Below are 19,939 nucleotides of genomic sequence, written 5' to 3'. Positions count from 1 at the left end.
TACAAAAGTTTTCTTTAATCTTCTAATGTGAAGAAAGCAAATAATGTTCCACAAATGTTTTACCAAATTAATGTGATCATCAAGATATGCTAGCTGGTTTGTTGGATGAGGCATAGAATTGTAGGCACCATGAGGTAACTGTTGGCAATATCTCATGGCCGAGCAGCTCGAAGCTGCATGTTTGGTCGTGTTTCAAACCTCAGTGAAAGGATTTCATCATATCACAGGGTCAATTGGAAATCACTTGGTGAGATTCCTGTATAGAATTCTTTCATTAGCTTTAAGTTACTTTCCTGGTGCACTTGCAGGGAAGTCCAGTCCGTAAGTTCTAGGAGCAGAATAAGGGCATTCGGCCCATCAGGTCTCCTCTGCCATTCTGTTCCTCTCAACCCCATTCTCCTACCTTCGCCCCATAGCCCCTGACACTTTTACAAATCAAAAATCTGTCAATCTCTGCCTGACAAAATATCCATTGACTTGGCCTCCACATCTGACTGTGGCAATGAATTCCACCGATTCACCACCCTTGTAACTAAATAAAGTATTGCCTGCCCTGTGCTTGACTTGACTTGACTTGACTTGAAATGGATTGACTTGACATGAAATGGATTAAAATGGATTGTTGGCCCTGCACTCACTGTGCTTGGCTTGACTTGCCCCACAACACCCATGCTAGTGTTCCAGAACCCCCCCCCCAGCCACTGGCCACCAATATTGGAATTGGGGGAGAAGTGAAATATTGCGTTGTGGGACCAGCCCTCCCGTGTGAACCTGGGACCCAACGGATCCCACTTAGTCTAGTACCTATACCTGTATATATATATAGCAGCGCTGAACTACTAACTACTTCTAAGGTAGACACAAAATAATGGAGTAACTCAGCGGGACAGGCAGCATCTCTGGAGAGATGGAATGGGCGACAATCTTCTTCAGATTGATGTCAGGGGAGGGGTAGAATGTAGCCGGAGACAGTAAGACTAGTGGAAGAACTTGGAAGGAAATGGGGATGGAGTGAGGAAGCAAGTACGATCAGAAGTTAGAGAAGCCAATGTTCATACCGCTGGGGTGTAAACTCCCCAAGCAAAATATGTGGTGCTGTACCTCCAATTTGCGCTGGGCCTCACTCTGACAATGGAAGAGGCCCAGGACAGCAAGGACAGATTGGGAATGGGAGGGTGAGTTAAAGTGCTGGGACACCGGGAGATCAGGTAGATTATGACGGACTGTGTTCAGTGAAACGATCGCGAGCCTGTGCTTGGTCACGCCGATGTAGAGAAGTTGACACCTGTAACAGCGGATACAGTGGAGGAGGTGCAAGTGAACCTCTGCCTCATCTGGAAAGATTGTTTGGGTCCTTGGATGGAGTCGAAGGGGGAGGTAAAGGGACAAGTAAAGGGACAGGTGTTGCATCTCCTGCGGTTGCTGGGAAAGTACCTGGGGAGGGGGTGGTTTGGGTAGGAAGGGACGAGTTGACCAGGTAGGAGGGAACGGTCTCTGCAGAAAGCAGAAAGGGGTGGAGATGGGAAGATGTGGCCAGTAGTGGGATCCCGTTGGAGGTGGCGAAAATGTTGGAGGATTATTTGCTGTATGCAACGGTTGATGGGGTGGAAGGTGAGGACAAGGGAGACTCTGTCCTTGTTACGAATGGGGGGAGGGGGAGTAAGAACAAAGCTGCAGTATATCAAGGAGACCCTAGTGAGAGCCTCATCTATAATGGAAGAAGGGATACCCCATTCCCTAAAGAGTGAGGACATATCCAATGCCCTGGTTTGGAACATCTCATTCAGGGCACAGATGCGACATAGGCGGAGGAATTGGGAGTAGGGGATAAAGTCTTTACAGGAAGTGGGGTGGGAAGAAGTGTAGTCTTGATAGCTATGGGAGTCAGTAAGTTTGTAGTAGATGTCGGTCACTAGTCTTTCCTGTGATGGAAACGGTGAGATCTAGAAACGGCAAGGAGATGTCGGTCATGGTCCAAGTGAATTTGAGTGCAGGTTGGAAATTAATGGTGAAGTTGATGAAGTACTATCTAATTCTGATGTGCGACAGACTATCATTTGCTGGCTTTACCTTGCACTAAAAGTTATTCCCTTATCTTGTGGATTGCTTGCAATCATGTATTGTCTTTCTGCTGAATGTTTAGCACACAACAAATCTTTTCACTGTACCTCGTTACATGTGACAACAAATTAAACTAAACTGGTATATAATCAGACAAATGAACAATCAATAATAGTGCAAAGACAAAAATAATCCCAAGTCTATGTAACGTCCAGGTTCAGCAACAAAGTCAACGTCAATTTTATTCGTCACATGCACCCGAAGGTGCAGTGAAATGAATTTGCCAGCAGCAATACACTTAAAAAGAACAATAGAATTTAACACAATTATCCACCACGGCATTCCTCACTGTGGTGGAAGGCAACAAAGTTCAGTCAGTCCTCCTCCTTTGTTCATCCGTGATCTGGGCCATGAACCCTGCATAGTCGCCACTACGGATGGCCAGATGTACAGGCCCTCTCTTCAGGATGATCAAACCTCCGACGTCGGGACGGTCAAACACACTTGGAGTGCCCAAATCGGCACTTTCCTACCGGAGACCGCGGCTTCAGGATGTTATAGGCCGCAGGCCGGCGGTCAGAGCTCTTCTCCGGCGATCCCCGGCAAGGGATCCCAGGTAAATCCACACCACGCCCGCAGCTAGAAGCTCCGCAGACCACAGCCCCATGATGCCAAAGTCACTAGGCCAGCAATCACAGCACTCCTTTCTGGCGAACCCCGGCAAGAGTTTGGCTGCTCCGCGATGGAAAAGTCCACACTGCGCCTGCTGCTGAAGCTCGTGGGCCCGATTCCAGAAAAGGCCGTTCCAATCCATGCTGTTCGGCCGCGAGGGGGGGGGGAGGCAACATGGAAAAAGCTTCTTTGCTACAGCCATCGGGCTTAGTCTTGAAGGTCTTGACATCGGGTGCAGTGCGAATGTCATGGTGTGAGGGGGACAAAAGATGCCTGGATTTGTGGAATTCCCTGCCACAGAGGGCAGTGGAGGCCAAGTCACTAGATGGATTTAAGAGAGAGTTAGATAGAGCTCTAGGGGCTAGTGGAACCAAGGGATGTGGGGAGAAGGCAGGCACGGGTTATTGATTGGGGATGATCAGCCATGATCACAATGAATGGCGGTGCTGGCTCGAAGGGCCGAATGGCCTCCTCCTGCATCTATTCTCTATGTTTCTATGGCTGACCCACCAAGGCCCGCGGGCCGGGCCGTCGCCAGGGACCGTCCTCGCCGTCACGTCACTGCCCGGCCACGCCCCCTCCTCGCCGTCACGTCACTGCCCGGCCACGCCCCCTCCTCGCCGTCACGTCACTGCCCGGCCACGCCCCGTCCTCGCCGTCACGTCACTGCCCGGCCACGCCCCCTCCTCGCCGTCACGTCACTGCCCGGCCACGCCCCCCCCTCCTCGCCGTCACGTCACTGCCCGGCCACGCCCCCCCCCCCGTCCTCGCCGTCACATCACTGCCCGGCCACGCCCCCCCCCCCTCCTCGCCGTCACGTCACTGCCCGGCCACGCCCTCCCCTCCTCGCCGTTACGTCACTGCCCGGCCACGCCCCCTCCTCCTCCTCGCCCTCACGTCACTGCCCGCCACGCCCCCTCCTCGCCGTCACATCACTGCCCGGCCACGCCCCCTCCTCGCCGACACGTCACTGCCCGGCCCCCACGCCCCCCTCCTCGCCGTCACGTCACTACCCGGCCACGCCCTCCCCCCCTCCTCCTCGCCGTCACGTCACTGCCCGGCCACGCCCCCTCCTCGCCGTCACGTCACTACCCGGCCACGCCCTCCCCCCCTCCCCTCTCGCCGTCACGTCACTGCCCGCCACGCCCTCCCCCCCCCCCCCTCCCGTCTTCATCGCCGTCACGTCACGTCACTGCCCGTCACTGCCGCCACGCCCTCCGCTCATCTCGCCACCGTCCGATTTGAACGCATCACCGGCCTCTCCGCCAATGAAATCGTTGCTAGTTCACCCTCCGTCAATCCCATCGTTAGTGCAGTCTCCGCCAATCAGGACACGGGTTCAGCCTCAACCTATCAGGTCACGGGTTCAGCCTCAACCTATCAGGTCGCGGGTTCACCCTCCCGCCAATCAGGTCACGGGTTCACCCCTCCGCTAACCGTCAATCCTACTGACGTTGCCGCCCAACGGCGCAGGCGCGCGACCTGGGCCGAGCGCGGCGACGGGGACGGGGAGGCTGCGGGAACCGGTGAGTGAGGCCCGGGCAATGGCGTGTGTGTGTGTGTTTGTGGTGGGAGAGCGCGGCTCCAGAGTCACTGCGAGGAGGTTGTGTCGAGGGTTCTTTTCAGAGTTTACAATCTGTACCCCCCCCCCCCCTCCCCCTTAAGCCGTTGCCGGGTAGAACCAGCGTTACTTGTCCTGTAGGCCATCACCATGTCATGGGGCGGCTGCTCCTCACTTACTTGCCCGGCTGCCTGGCGCCGGCTCCCTCCCTCCGTGCTCGGGTCCTCGGGCCTTCTTTACAGGTATTTAACCCACATGTTACAGCCACACTAAAGGCTACCTCCTCCTCCTCGAGTATCTGCTCGAACTAGACGAGAGAGATAAAATGACGGTACACAAAAAAGCTGGAGAAACTCAGCGGGTGCAGCAGCATCTATGGAGCGAAGGAAATAGGCAACGTTTCGGGTCGAAACCCTTGACAATCGTCACTCTGCACTGCACGATTAAATTAGTAATTAGTAATGAACCAAGAGATTTCCTGGGCTGTAATTATAAAGGTAGCGGTGGTAGGCGATGAGCGATGATTAAAGTCGGTTCATGTTTCTTTTATAATTTTGCTGTAATCCAAGTCTTAGCAGTTGTTACCCATCTTTAAACGCCTTGAGATGGTGATGCTTCGACTAACAGGTGAAAATTAATTATCTGAGTGTAGTTAATATATCGGTATGCAATCATCCTTAATGGTTTGTTACTGATGACAATGTGTGCCGTTTCCTTTCCCAAATATCATTAATATACCTACTGGAATCTTATACAATCCAAAGACTTTGGGGATTTGTTTTACTGATATTAGTTTTTAATTTAATTCCCTAAATGACTTTTTAAAGTCTCTGGATTATGTGTCTATTAGACTAAAGTTTGCATTACCCAACCTTGCCTGTTTCATTTGGCGATGTAACATCATCAGTGTGTCTGAGTATAAAAGTGTAAAATATGTATGCCAGTGTAAAATTAATATTATATTAGTAATTGTAGATTAACCTCTAGATAATGTAATTGGTTTAGAAAATATTTCCAGAAACATTAATTTGCTGTGGATCTATATATATTTATATAATTAGTTGAGTTTATTGTCACTTGTACAAAGAGATTCCTGGGATGTCAGGACTGTCTTATGAAGAAAGACTGGATAGACTTGGTTTATACTCTCTAGAATTTAGGAAATTGAGAGGGGATCTTATAGAAACTTACAATATTTTTAAGGGGTTGGACAGGCTAGATGCAGGAAGATTGCTCCCGATGTTGGGGAAGTCCAGGACAAGGGTCACAGCTTAAGGATAAGTGGGAAATCCTTTAAAACCGAGATGAGAAGAACTTTTTTCACACAGAGAGTGGCGAATCTCTGGAACTCTGCCGCAGAGGGTAGTCGAGGCCAGTTCATTGGCTATATTTAAGAGGGAGTTAGATGTGGCCCTTGTGGCTAAGGGGATCAGAGGGTATGGAGAGAAAGCAGGTATGGGATACTGAGTTGGATGATCAGCCATGATCATATTGAATGGCGGTGCAGGCTCGAAGGGCCGAATGGCCTACTCCTGCACCTAATTTCTATGTTTCTATGTACAGGGACAATTAAATACTTGCTTGCAGGGTCACGTAAATAACTGCAGAATGCCAGGTGATATGTGGTTTATTTTTGTTTAAAATTGAACTGTATGTTTCATATAATTGTCCTCTGCAGCTCTAAGGCAGAAGAAACTCAAGGATCTACCTATCAAGGCAATTAGAATCTTCTGTGTCTCAGTGTAAATGTTTCATTCCTCTTAATTCCTTGTGGCTCAGTCCACTTAATCTTCCATCTTTCTTCCAGAAACAAATTTTGTTATCTTTTTCATTGAGTCAGGTTCAATCCCGTTACATTACATTACAAGTATGGAGCAGGGTCACTTAGTTTTATACCATGTATCACCTAGCTTCTCTCTCCTCCCCATCCCATAGAAAAAAGCTGAAAACAAATGCTTTAAATAAGAATCAACTAATTTTTGAATTGTTGATAATCTTCTGTCATTGTCCTGGACCAGGACTAAAATAAGCTGTTGAAGTTAAAAGATATAGAAGTATCTCGGTACTATTTAAGAAGGACCCCCCCCCTTCCCCCAGAAAAAAACATAATGTGATCTAGTGTATTTGCAGTGTAAGACTTGATGGGTGTAGGGGTTAAAGACATTGCTGGAGAGTGAGCCTTGTGTTGTTATGGGTCTGGTGTGAATTTGTGCTAGGATCATAGAACTTCTGCCGAGAGAGGTCAGGATATGTTTAGTTTGATCAACCATATTCTGCTCTGGGCAAGTGTGGCGGAGTGCTTGTGTTTGGACAAAAGAATTAACTTATTATATCCTCAAATTACTCATTTATAAACCCGCGACTACGTCTTTTTGTTTGTCGAACAACATTATTAGCGAAGCAGAGGTGCTTCAGTAATGAATATTTATTTGTTGAGGTGCAAATGTGTGTATCATTTCTGAATCACAACCTCAATGACTCCAATTCAATCTAATGTGCTGTGGAGATTTTGCGTTCTCTCTGTAACTCTTGATTTATGTCGTGTGCTGAGCTTTCCTCACACATCTCAAAGACATACTGCCAGGTTAATTGGCAACTGTAAACTCTCCTAGGTGTGGTTAAGTTGCAAAAGGATCAAAGGGAAGTTGCTTAGAACATTGGAGAGAATAAGTTGCAGGGCCACGGGGAAATAAGGAGTGGCAAATAGGACTGATGTGAGTGCTCTGTTTGGAGCCAATCTGGACCTGATGGGACCTGTGTAATTATTTTGAACTTGTAGGAGCAAATAATGCAGGGTTGGCTATCTTTTTTAAAGAACAATATCTTGAAGTTGGTGAGTGCACTTAAGATGGGATCCAAATATCACCATTCAGAGAGAAGTAGAAATGCAGTGGAGAATGCTGAATATAGTGCTTCAGGTGGTGAACTGCAGTTTTCCGGCAGCCATTCCAATCCATTGGGGTGCTCAATGCTTTTGTCATAGCTCAGGTATCGTAGCTTGCATAAAAAGTGAAAATGTTGGAGCTACTCAGCACGTCACATAGCATCTTTGGGTAGAGGGAACTGTTACCGACCAAAGAACTTTCATCAGATCCAGCTAATTCAGACACAAACTGCAGAAGCTGTTTATCTGAAATAGTATAATTTAGTGTGCCAAGTCAACTGATCAGTTTTTGTACCTTTGTGTATTGGATATTAGAAGAATGTCAGGGTCTGAAGATGTTGAGGTCGGAGTATGATTGAGAAGTGATGCTTGGGGGTCACCTCGTGAACTGAATGGAAGTATTTTGCAACGTGGTCAGTCTGGTCTGAAATTGATTTTGCTATTTAGCTGGCACTCCATGCACGCTAGGGGGAAATTTAGAGGTTAATTAACCCAACAACTGACCCTTCTTTGGGGTAGGGGAGGAAATCGGAGCACCCGGTGAAATCCCCGCATAGGTTGGGCACACTCCACACGGGCGGCACCCAAGGTTGAGATCCAGCCCGGGTCTCGAGTTGCAAAGCAGTAGCTCTACCAGTTGCGGAACTGTAGATATTTGCACTTGCATTGCTATAATCCAAGTTCCTGCATCGCAGAAGATGCCTGCAGCCAGTGCATCCACCCTGCAGGTCTCCTAACTTTGTTTGTGTCCATAAGTCAGACATTAATAACCTCATGGGGATCTGTATGCTATATTGGAAGTGGTGGTGTGACTCCCTGCTTTATCTTGGGTGTATTTGGGAGGGAATGAAGTAAAATAGTTGGGATAAGGGTAAGCATGAGAGTGCAGTGAAAAGGGGGAGTACATGTTGGTGACAGGAATATAGTGCTGGGACATGGTTTGGAAATTGGTGGCACACAGTTTCCAGTAATATAGGGATCTCCACATTTATGCATGTACATGGAATAACCTAAAGATGCTGGTGTTTGTCGAAGGAGAGTTCAATGTGGAATTGCCTGTTAAATTACAACCCAAAAACAGATTTTCATAAATGTAGATTTGAAAACAATACCAGTGATTGCTGCAAATAGGGGGGGAAAACAATATTATTTTTAAATGTACATAATTGGAGTAAAATAAATGAGTTAGCAAATTAATGCCTTGTACTGTAGTATGTTAGTTCAATCAATTTTTAAATGAATGGTGAGTTTGTCATGTGGCTGCATACTGCTTCTGTAAAAAGAATGGAACAATCAGAATAATTGTTGAATAAGTGGTGCAGAGAATCTAATATAGAACTCTAATATAGACAATACACTAATGTAACGGTTGTTTGACCCAACTCGTACGTGTCGACCAGGGTGCCAACTCAAACTAGTTCTATTTGCCTATGTTTGGACCATATCCACTTACATCTTTCCTATCTGAATCTGTCCAAACATTTTTCAACTGCTGTAATAGTACATGTCTCTACCACATCCTCTAGCAGCCGTTTCAATGTACTCACTGCCCTCTAATAATAAAAAAGAACCTATCCCTTCCAGGTCTACTTTAAATCTTTCTGTTCTTACTTTAAACCCCTTGCCCCCTCGTTTTAGACTGCTGTGATGGAGTGGGGGAGGACTTTAACCATCCATCTGATCTATGCCTCTCATGATTTTGTGAGGTTATCTTCAGACTCCTTCATTGCAATGAAAAGTCCAAATCTATCCAATCTCTCCTTATAACTCAAGCCCTCCAGATTTGTGATTCTCTGAATCTTTGAATAGTTTGAGTCATTCCTGTTTTATGAAAATTATTTTTTTTTCTTAATACCTTGCTAGTTAGTTAGATCATGGTTAATCTGATCTTGGCCTCGACTCCATTTCACACCTGACCATCAAGCCTGAATTACCCTTAGTCCGGCCATCATTTTATCTCGGCCTGGAAAAGTTTGCATCTGCTGTCTCTTGGGTGGACAATTCCAGAGTTCAGAAGGCCCTCACATTGCTTTCCTAAATTGGGTTTATCTTATTATGCAATTGTGCCCAAGTTCTAGATTCCTGAGAGTGTGTGCTTAATCATTCCATGCTTCTTCTTAAGATATATAGTGAACTTTGTATGAAGTCCCTCCAGGATAACTGTGTGCTTAACTAAGAAGATTCAAAGTGTGTGTGTTCTTCCAGATGTATTCTCAGCAAAACACTGGTCTTCTCTGGTTAGAGAACAGTTGCATAAGTTTAGTTTAGAGATGCAGTGCTGAAACGGGCCCTTCGGCCCACCGAGTCTCAACCGCCCAGCTATCCCCGCACATTAACACTATCCGACACACACTAGGGACAATTTCCATTTATACTGAGCCAATTAACCTACAAACCTGTATGTCTTTGGAGTGTGGGAGGAAACTGAAGCTCTCGGAGAAAACCCACACGGTCACGGGGAGAAGGTACAAACTCCGTACAGACAGCATCCATAGTCGGGATCGAACCCTGTAAGGCAGCATCTTTGCCACCGTGGCGCCCTTTTTGCTACAATAAAGAGTTGTATTTAATTTATTATTTAAAGGTTTTATTTGTTGCAGTGAAGAGTGAGGAATGCATGTAGAGATTGAGTAATTAACAAGCAAGGGATTTAGAAGTTGTGGGAGGAACTCTTTTGCCCTTGCGTACTTTCTGACAAGGATGGCCACTAGACAATAGGTTTAGTAGTAGGCCATTTGGCCCTGCAAGCCAGCACCGCCATTCACTGTGATCATGGCTGATCATCCACAGTCAGTACCCAGTGCCTGCCTTCTGCCCATACACATCCCTTGACTGCTATCTTTAAGAGCTCTACCCAACTCTCTCTTGCAAGCAGCCACTTGGAGTTTAACTCTGGAGTTTAGAAGGATGAGAGGGTATCTCATTGAAACATAAGATTGTTAAGTGCTTGGACACGCTAGAGGCAGGAAACGTGTTCCTGATGTTGGGGGAGTCCAGAACCAGGGTCTACAGTTTAAGAATAAGGAGTAAGCCATTTAGAATGGAGACGAGGAAACACTTTTTCTCACAGAGAGTAGTGAGTTTGTGGAATTCTCTGCCTCAGAGGGCAGTGGAGGCAGGTTCTCAGGATGCTTTCTAGAGAGGGCTCTTAAAAATAGCAGAGTCGGGGGATATGGGGAGAAGGCAGGAATGGGGTACTGATTGGGGATGATCACATTGAATGGTGGTGCTGGCTCGAGGGGCCGAATGGCTTACTCCTGTACCTATTGTCAGCCAGAGAATTGGCCTCCACTGCCTTCCCTCTGGATAATTCTCAGCTCCAGCTTGTCAAACAAGCATGGTTTGATTTGAGGCATCCTCAGTTGGAAAAGGTCCATGTACTTCCATATCTTTTAACCACCCAGGGCAGCTGGTGCACCTATAAAAGTTAAGGATTTACAGTAGTTCCCACTATTTGAGTTTGTTGCATATTAAAGTGCCCTTGAGGAAGCTAATCTATTTGTTAACTAGTGGAGTTATGATCAGCCCAATGCACTCGTACACCACTGATCAAAGGATGACTGCATTACTGATATGTGAACATTTCAAAGAAGGCACAAATTTATTGTCCATCCTTAATCTATTAGGGGCAGCACAGTCGTGCAGCGGCGGAGTTGCTGCCTTGCAGTGCCAGAGACCCTGGTATGATCCTGACTATGGGTGCTGTCTTTACGTAGTTTGTATGTTCTCCCTGTGACCACGTGGGTTGTATATTCCCCCTGTGACCACTGGTGGAGGCGCTGCGGGTCATTGCCAGCAGCGTGTTAGTCATTTCTACTTTTAATTTTTTTTTTTTTAGTATGCCCAAATGTGTGTTTTAATGTCCTTTGGTGTGTTTTGTGAGGGGGGTAAGGGGAAAACCGCTTTCGGTCGCCTCCTCCACGGAGAGGCGACTTTTTCCATGTCGCCTCCCTCGCGGTCTAACACGGTCAGCAGCGGGCTCAGTGTGGACGTTTCATCGCGGAGCGGGGTGAACCCATGCCGGGGTCGTCAGAAGGGAGTGCTCCAATCGCTGGCCTGCGAACTGTTACAGCCTGAAGCCCGCGAACTGTTACAGCTTCTAGCCATGGGTGCGCCGTACGGAGCCTGGGACCCGTCGTTGGGGATCCCTGGAGAAAAGCTCCGACCGCTGGCCTGCGGCCTACAACATCCTGAAGCCGCGATCTCCGGTAGGAAAGCAACGATTCGGGACTTAACTTCCAGAAGAGAGGGCCTGTACATCTGGCCGCCCTCAGCGGCGACTGAGGAGGTTTATGGTGGATGATTGTGTTCAATTTTTATTGTGTATTGTGTGTTCTTTTTTGATTGTACCGATGATGGCAAATTCATTTCACTGCACTATAGTGTATGTAATGAATACATCTGATTGATTGATTGATTGACTTATGGTGCTCCGGTTTCCTCCCAAACTCCAAAGACGTACAGGTTTGTAGGTTGATTGGCTTTCGTAAAATTGTAATTTGTCCCTAGTGTGTAGGATAGTGGTAGTGTGTGGGATGGTCGACGCGGGCTCGGTGGGCCGAAGAGCCCGATTCCACACTATCTCTAAAGTCCAAAGTAAAATTATAATTCCATTATCAGATTTGTTGTCTTTAATCCAGCATCAAATAGATATTCTCATGGCACATTAGTTTTATAAATTGCATGCATGTAATTTTTGCAGAAAATTATTTAAAAACATGCAAAAATTATAATAAGGCACAGGTCAAGTGGTCCATCAACCCTGCTAGAGAATAATGAATATACACTTCCTATGGTACACAAAAATGCTGGAGAAGCTCAGGGGATGCAGCAGCATCTATGGAGCGAAGGAAATGGGCAACGTTTCGGGCCGAAACCCTTCAGACTTATTCCCTATTCCCTGCTGCCTTCTGGAGGAAGCAAAAATATAATGGTTAGGGAAGAAAGACCTCTGGAAAATTTCCCTCTTATCTTCACAGGCTATCAAAACCAGTACAGGAGATTATTCTGACCTTTCATGATCACTCTTAATCCACTTAGTTGTTATGTAATGATGATCTTTGCCCCAATTCCTCTACAAGCTATGTGGAAAATCAGAATGCATCACATTAGTTTGCAAGCTTTTGGAAACTCCTTATTCTGGGAAATGAACTGCCTAAAAACTTCACGTAACTAACTTGCAACCAAATTGTACCTGGATGTTGTCTAAGTGCATGTGTTTTGTCAGACTGAAATTAATTTACTCCAGTTTCAGTTTAATTTATTGTCACGTGTACTGAGATACAGTGAAAAGCTTTTATTGCGTGCCAACCAGTCCGCAGAAAGACAATACATCATTGCAATCTATCCGTTTACAGTGTATAGATACATGATAAGGGAATAAAGTTTCGTGCAAGGTAAAGTCAACAAAATCAGATCAAGGATAATCCAAGGATCACCAAAGGGGTAGATAGTACAGCACTGCTCTCTGGTTGTGGTAGGATGATTCAGTTGCCTGATAACAGCCTCTTATGATAACATTCTTCTGCAGAGCTTTATCAGTTTGCCTTAACTTCTCAGAGTTAGTATTGTTGCTTATACTCATAGAGTTAATATTGTTGCAATTGTAGTTGAATTTTTATGGTGGGGGGGAGACAATGATGACCCGGCTTGTGGGGACCACCATGAAGACCAAAGGAGGGGGAGGGGGGAAACCACTGTAGTTTTAGAATCCTCTGCGCAGGGGATAAGTCTGCGTGCGTTCGTTTGTTTGTTCGTTCCGGATTAGGCGCATTGCACATGGCAGCTATCCAACAGTTGCATGAGCTTTTTATTCACTTTTAATTTCACAATTTTGTGTACCTTGCGTGTTGTGACCGTTGGCAGAACAATTTCCCTCTGGGGATAAATAAAATTTAGCGTATCATATTGTAGCAATGTTACAAAATTTTGAGATTTAAAAAATCAAGTCTGTAATTTATCCCATCAGATAAAGCATAAAAATAAGTTTAATTTGACACCTAATTCACTTTCATATCTCAAGTATTTAACAAGTTATGGCCATTTTCATACTTGGAAATTAGCATCTTGTTCCCTATTGATTTTCTATGGACATAACAAAAAAGCTGTGATCATGGACAGTCAAAAGGCCATAACCTTCTTAAAAATTAAGAGAACTGAATGAAATTTTCAGTTATCGTAGATTGAACCATTCTGAAACGAACATAAAATAATCTAACTTGGATGACCTGAAATTAAAGCATATAATTAGTTAGTTACCCAAGTGTAGCAAATTTCAAACTTCAATTACTAGATCTAAACATCTATCCATTTCTTAATAAATGATTAACGTTTTTAAATAGCCCAAGTGTCCAAATAATATTCATAAATAATTCACAATAAAACATGATTTTAAAATCTCATTTACATCAATTTATAGGCCAAATGGAAGGAATTTAGTGTTCAATTGCTGTAAATTAAAGTCCATTTTAAATCGGCTTTCTAGTGGGATCCTGTGAACGCGCTGGTTTAGAACATTCACATTGCGCTGGATTTGTGCCCTCAAATGCCCAGAAAAATACTGCGGGATATAAAGAGCCCAAAATGAGCTACTCGCTATAGAAAACTTTATATACGGGGTTCTTAACAAGCCCCTTTTAATGTAAAAATAAGGTACATACCTTTAATTGTTTGCTTTATAAAACCCTGGGGCTGCTAGAGGTCACGGGTTTAGAGAGTGATTTTTAAACTACTATAACTATTATACAAGGCCATAAAAACTAATAATACCTTTTGCGACGGGGTCTTTCAGCGATTTTCAGTTAATGATTTACTAGGCTGAACATTTTCGATTGCAACAGCCTAGTAAAAATCGCGTTTTAAACCCGCCCCCTCAAAACAGCGCCAAAATCGCGCATACGGGGTGGGGCAGATTCTCAGACACGATTCAGGTAGGTTTTGTAACATACCTACATATTGTATTGTAATTAGTTTAAAAGTGTTCACTTAGAATTTATCTCTAGTCCTGTTGCCATTTTATTTGCTGATATGCACCCAAAAAATTGTGGTCTGCTAAAACGATACTAGGAATTAAATGGGTAGTGATTTGTAAGGTGTGAAAAGATTTGTATCCATTAGAAAGTCAAATTGATTTTTGTATTACGAAATGTAATATGTAATCTTGTTTGACATTAGTCATAAGGGCGCTTTTCTACATCCTTATGACTAATTTTGTCAGAGTTTTGTAATCGCTTTGGGGAATGAGATCGAGTGTCTTCCCAATTTTTTTCTTTTGCCTATGTCAAAAATTCTCCACCGGGTGGTGCCAGCTATAGTTGCCTCGCTAACTGTCTGTCTGTCCCTTTGTTGTTTTAATAGTGTGTGTTAAATGTATGTTTTTAATGGTCTTTAGCTTGTTTAATGGTTGGGGGGGGGGGGGGGGGGGGGGGGGGGGGGGGGGGGTGGGGGGGGGGGGGGGGGGGGGGGGGGGGGGACCTCTTCCCTCCCTCAACAGAGATACGATCTTTTTTCCCCCCTCCGTATCGGATCTCAGTCCGCACTGTGGCCTAATATCGAGGCGTTGCCGGCCTTTCCTGGAGACCAACTTCGGGAGCTCCAACCATGGGAGCCTGTGGACTTGCCATCGCGGAGCTCGCGGTCTCTGGCTTAGAGTCCGACTTCGACTGCGAGAGAATAAAGAAGAAGAGGATTGGACTTTAGATTCAATTTTAATTGCCATTGATTGGACTTTATTGGAGACAACGAAATGCATTTGCCTTCCAGCACAGTGAGGAATGTGGGGATCTGCTGTGGTGGATTTTTAAGTTAATTTTTATGTAGTTGTGTGTCTTGTTGCTTTTTTTAGTATGGATGTATGGTAATATGGCAATTGTTCCTTAATTGGTACACGTGACAGTAAAAGATCTTTGAAACCTTTGGACCTTTGAAATAGTCCCATTCTATTTTCCTATTTCAATCAAGAAAACCTCAATACTTTTACATTTGTTTCAGGTTCTTGCTAAATACTTGTTTCCTCTGCAAAGAGGTTATGTGAATATTTAACTTGCTTTTTCCTTGTTTTTGCAGATCTCCCTGCTTTGACCATATCAACCCTTTTTTATCTATGTTCATGATTTTCTTTAATCACATTATGAATTGATTTAAATGTCCATTCCAATTTCCGTTGAACTCTATTACAATCATATTCTTATTATGTGGCGATCAGAATGGTACTTAACTAACCAACGTTTTACAAAGTTGCTCCATACCCTGCTCCAGTATTCTCTGCTCTGGTTAATGAAGGCAAAAATCTATATGTGCTGCTGCCTCCAGAGATCCTTGGACATTTACACTGAGGTCCCTTTGTCAGTAGTTTCTTGGGTTCCTTTTGCTTATTTTTGCCACACCTTTTTTCTGGAATCAAATTCTATTGTGCTTCTGTCCACTTTATCATTTCATCACTATTACCCTGGAGCCAAAGGCTGCCATATTCACTGTCACCATCAAATTCACATCCTGGTTGTTAATTTATATGTCAAACAGCAAGGGGCTCAATACCAATCTCTGTTTAATGGATTTCATTTTTGATGGATACAGGTGGTTGATTGATGCATTGTTAATTTCAATAGAACACAATTTTGTTGAATAGCAAAACACTAGATGCTAGAAACACAAAAAGAAGGCCTCAATGTTGGGAATACCCAGCTGGATTTTGAACTATTACTTTTACCTGCTAGTGTATTGATTCTGGTTATATCGGAGTGTACCAAAGACAATGGTAATTTTGTAATGTGGTGGTCCACACAGCAATGAGGTAATCTCTTAAAGCATGAATATCAGTCAAGACACCCAGGAATACTCTTTTGTTTGTCTAGGTCTATTGAGAAAGCTGAAGTACTGTTTTGCAAACGGCACCTTTTAATGTATAAATATCCAATTATTCTCACGATTCTGTGTGCAAATTTCTGGATTGGGTTTTGAACATTTGAAGCAAGAGTTGACACGGAAAATATTTAAGTTGCTTCAGCTGTATAACAGACATATAAATATATAACATTACTTGATCATCAGGATTTATAATGCGCATACTGCTTTTTACAAAACAATTTTGTCCAAAATTCAATTATGTTTGATGAAAGCAAAACCATCCAGGATAAAAAATATCAGAATGATACAATAACAATTCAGTGCTCTTTTAAGAGCTATTGTGTTGCTACTTTGCCTGTACTTTCCCTTTTACTTATTTTTGTTCTTTCACGTGTGATTTGAACACTGCTCTGAATCTGCACCCCTCCTCCCCGACCCCCTCTTTCATGATAACAAATCCTTGCATTAAACAAAAAATCTGCACTCTACATTTGCATTGGCAATCTGCACCTAGTGGGATGTAATGGGTATCCATCCTGGGGTCACAAATATTTACTATTTTCTTTCGTAACTAAAATGAAGAGCATTATAATCAATTATAATCATCAGGGAGGCGGTACAGGAGCCTCAGGTCACGTACTAGTAGGATGAGGAACAGCTTCTACAACAACACAATCACACTGCTGAACTCGGAGTCCCGCCGATAGATTTCTCTGGTCCCTCCGTCCCCATTGTTTAATTATTCTGTATTTTTTGATTATTCTGTATCTTATCTCTTTCTATTTTTTAAATTTCTTTATGCACAACTACTACGGACTGACGCAAAACTGCATTTTGTTGTACTCATACTTGTATTTGTGCGATGACATTAAAGTTGAATTGAATTGAATTGAATTTGATGGTACAAAGATAAATGGGAAAACATGTGCTGAACAAGTTAAAGCCTGCAGAAGGCTTTAGATAAGTGACAAAAATCTGGCAGCTGGAATGTAATACGGAGATGGGTGAAGTAGTGCATTTTGATGGGAAGAATAAAAAAACAGTATATTGCACAAGATATGCTAAGAGCGATCTGTGGTGCACATGTCACTTCATTCTGGATTTTCAAGCCAGTGCACTTCAGAATTACTGTGTAGTCGACCTACAGTTTATAGTCCAGAGGCATTGCTGAAGGGCCCGAGTTGAGGAGCCAGTTACACTGCCAACACATAGTGTCGTGTTTCATTTGATTTCAAAAAATGGTAAATGATTTGGGTTTTAATTTTTATCAGAATTGTTTAAACAGGTTTTAGTTTAGTTCAGAGATGCAGCATGGAAACGGGCACTTCCATGCCAGCCAAATGGCAACCTGTTCACACATATTAGGGGTAATTTACAAAGGCCAATTAACCTAACAACCTGCATGTCTGGTCTGGGAGGGAACTGGAGCAGCCAGAGGAAACCCAGCATGGTCATGGAGAACAAACTCCGCAGAGACAGCAAACAAGGTCAGGATCGGACATGGATCTCTGGTGCTGTGTGGCAGCAGCTGCACCAGATGTGTCACCCCTAATTCGTCATGAACTTTTTTTTGCACCAATGTATCTCGCAATGTCTCTGATGAGGAAATGGTTGACGGCTGCAGTAATTTTCAGAAAACCATTGGGGCAGTTTACGGGTTGGATCTCGGCTTCATCTCGAGGTATTAGAAGTTGCATGGCAGCAAAAGATTCCTGTAAATGAGGACCTAGTGCATGAATGGCTATGAGGTGGTTACTTGGTGTAGTGAGATCATAAAGTTAGTATGCAGGTACAGAGAGGAATTGAGAAGCCAAATGGAATATTGGTCTTTATTACAAGAGTGATAGAGTACAAAAGTGAACTTTTGTTATAAGTCTATAGGATTTTGGAGCAATCACACCTGCAGTGCCCTCCTTAATGTTTGGGACAAAGATTTCCACAATTTGAGATTTGTAATAGAAAAAAAATCACTTGTGGTTAAAATGCACATTGTCAGATTTTAATAAAGGCCAGCTGTGTTTATACATAAGTCCCCCCCATTTCTGGACACCATAATGTTTGGGACACATGGCTTCAAAGGTGTTTGTAATTGCTCAGGTGTGTTTAAATTCCTCCTTAATGTGGGTATAAGCGAGCTCTCAGCATCTGTTTCTTTCTTCTAGTCTTTCCATCACTTTTGGGAACTTTTATTGCCATTCAGGAGTCGAGTGTGGATTTGTCAATGATGTTCCAAACAGTTGATTTTGGTAAGCCCAAGATTTGGCTGATGTCTCTAACAGTTTTATTCTTGTTTCTCAGTCTCAGAATGGCTTATTTGACTTTCATTTTCACAACTTCGGTCCTCATGTTGATAAACATCAATAAACGTTTCCAAAGGTGATGGAAAGACTGGAGGGAAGATTAGGTGCTGAGAGCTCTCTTTTACCTGCATTAAGGAGGCAATTGCCTGTGAAGCCATGTGTCCCAATCATGGTCCCCTGATATGGGGGACGGGGACGGACTATGTGTAAACACAGCTGTAATTTCTACATGGTACAACCAAAATGTATAAAAATGGCCTTTAATAAAATCTGACAATGTGCACTTTAACCACATGTGATTTTTTTTTTTCCCCCTTCTATTGCAAGCAGGGCTCAAAATTAACGATTGCCCGGTTGCCAATGGCTACCTAAAGTCCTGCTGGGCAACCTAAAAGCAGTGTAATTTTGCACGGCTTGGCCCCCTCTCTATCTTTCTCTCTGTCACTCTCCATCTCCGCCCACCATCCGTGTCCGGGCCGCCGAGTCTCCGCTCTCCAGCCGCTCCTCATCTGCCGGCATGGCCGGCCGGCCGCCTTGCACATACGCACTGCCACGGCCAGCATATCATTGGCTGCACATGCGCACTGCCGCGGCCATTGGTCTGCGCTGGGCACTGTCTCCCTCCCTTTGCATTGTGGGAGATCTGGCTGCCATTGCTGTCAGCTCGCCGCGACCGCTGAAACCCAACGCAGAATCACTCCCTGTAGCTGGAGTAACTCCCTGGAGTAACACTTGCTTCTTGATTTCCTGGTCCTCCAAAAATATTCCAAATGGAATTCAAACTGGAGGTGGTGGAGGGAGGACTTAAGCAAAAAAGGGTTCTTGGGGGAAAAAAGAGCTACCTTAAATTTAGTTGCTTCTGGTTGGGTAACTATGGTAGGGTGAAGACTATTCCATGCTTTAATTGTGCGGGGGAACTCCATGGAGCAGCCAGCATCGACCGAAAGAAAAAAATTAGCTGACGCTTCAGGTAGAGACCCTTCTTTACACTCCCTCTGGTTTTAGTGTTTTTAATTTAACTTAAATGTTACAGTGCGGAAACAGGCCCTTCGGCCCACCGAGTCCACGCCGATAGTGGCACAGCTGGTAGACTTGCTGCCTCACATGCTAGAGATCTGTGTTCGATCCTGTCCTCTGGCACCGTCTGTGTTGAATTTACACATTCTCCCTGCAAGCGTGTGGGTTTCCTCCCACATCCCAAAGACGCATTGGCTTTGTAGGTTAACTTGTCTCTGTAGAATTGTCCCTCGTGTGGGGAGTGCATTTATCTGTTTTGTAGTAAATGCCTACTATTTTTTCTGTGTGCTTAAGTAAAGCAAGAATTTCATTGTCCTATACAGGGACACATGACAATAAACTCACTTGAACTTGAGTGGGGAGGAAAGTGGGATAACAGAACTTATGTAGACAAAAAAGCAGGAGAAAATCAGCGGGTGAGGCAGCATCTATGGAGCAAATGAATAGGCGATGTTTCTGGTCGAGACCCTTCTTCAATCTGATGTCGGGGCAGGAAAAAGAAAGGAAGAGGCAGAGACAGTAGGCTGTGGGAGAGTTGGGAATGGGAGGGGAAGGAGGGAGAAAGCAAGGACTACCTGAAATTGGAGAAGCCAATGTTCA

General features: G+C 44.5%; 1 protein-coding gene across 2 annotated transcripts in view; it reads left to right on the top strand.

The window, feature by feature from the left end:
- Positions 1-4,160: 4,160 nt before the first annotated feature.
- The window catches only part of acsl3a (acyl-CoA synthetase long chain family member 3a), a 71,045-nt gene continuing 55,266 nt past the window's right edge, over positions 4,161-19,939 (top strand). For both annotated transcript variants that reach the window (XM_055646404.1, XM_055646403.1), the window contains exon 1: positions 4,161-4,259. The gene's annotated coding sequence lies outside the window, so the exon portion shown is untranslated. The remainder of the gene's footprint in view (positions 4,260-19,939) is intronic.

This window comes from Leucoraja erinacea, chromosome 14 (genome assembly GCF_028641065.1).
Source record: "Leucoraja erinacea ecotype New England chromosome 14, Leri_hhj_1, whole genome shotgun sequence".
Lineage (NCBI taxonomy): Eukaryota > Metazoa > Chordata > Chondrichthyes > Rajiformes > Rajidae > Leucoraja > Leucoraja erinaceus.
The sequence above is the reverse complement of the archived record's forward strand: the minus strand, read 5'-3'. Positions and strand labels throughout refer to the sequence as shown.